We start from the raw sequence: 607 nt of genomic DNA, 5'->3' as shown, positions 1-607 counted from the left end.
CACCTTCGGCGCTCGCTCCGCTCCTCCTCCGCCGCCGCCCGGCCGAGCCCGGGGAGGGCGCGGGAACGTGTGCGGGGGGCCGGGGTCCTCGAGGCCGCCGCGGGCCGCGGGGAGCGGGAGGCGCGCCCGGGCGGCGAGGGGGCGGGGTGCGCTCGCTGAGGGGCGCGTTCTCCGCGGGGGCACGGCCGGGGACGGAGAGCCGACGGCGGCGCCGAGGACGCCGCGCCACCCGGGGGCCAAGCGGGACGGGAAGGCGTGAGGGAGCGGCGGCGGGCGCCCACCGTGCGGCCGCACCTTCGGCCCCACTCGCAGCCTTGCTATTGTATGCAGCCCGGCTGGCTTCCGCCGCGCCCAGCGGCCCCGCCCCGGCCCCGCCCCCTCCGCCCGGGCCCCGCCCCCCGCAGGTGGGAGGGGGCGGGCGCGCCGGACAGACCCACGCGGACCAGGCCGAGACGGCCGAGGGGAGAGGGAGAGCGCGGGGTGACGTCACCAGCGCCTGACGCCAGGGGCTAGGGAATCACCTGGCCGCCGCGTGACGTCATCGGAGCGGGTGTCTGCTGCGAGGCGACGCGGCCTCGCGCTTTGGAGCGGCGTCTTTCCGTGAAAA

The 607-nt window shown here is 79.7% G+C and overlaps 1 protein-coding gene across 1 annotated transcript in view; it reads right to left on the bottom strand.

Moving 5' to 3' along the window:
• Positions 1-337, bottom strand: part of Pak1 (p21 (RAC1) activated kinase 1) — a 126,599-nt gene extending 126,262 nt beyond the window's left edge. Inside the window, exon 1 of the mRNA XM_055623176.1 lies at positions 4-337. The gene's annotated coding sequence lies outside the window, so the exon portion shown is untranslated. The remainder of the gene's footprint in view (positions 1-3) is intronic.
• Positions 338-607: the final 270 nt, after the last annotated feature.

The sequence above is a fragment of the Psammomys obesus genome, unplaced genomic scaffold (genome assembly GCF_907164565.1).
Source record: "Psammomys obesus unplaced genomic scaffold, mPsaObe1.curated_primary_1811, whole genome shotgun sequence".
Taxonomy (NCBI): Eukaryota; Metazoa; Chordata; class Mammalia; order Rodentia; family Muridae; genus Psammomys; species Psammomys obesus.
The sequence above is the reverse complement of the archived record's forward strand: the minus strand, read 5'-3'. Positions and strand labels throughout refer to the sequence as shown.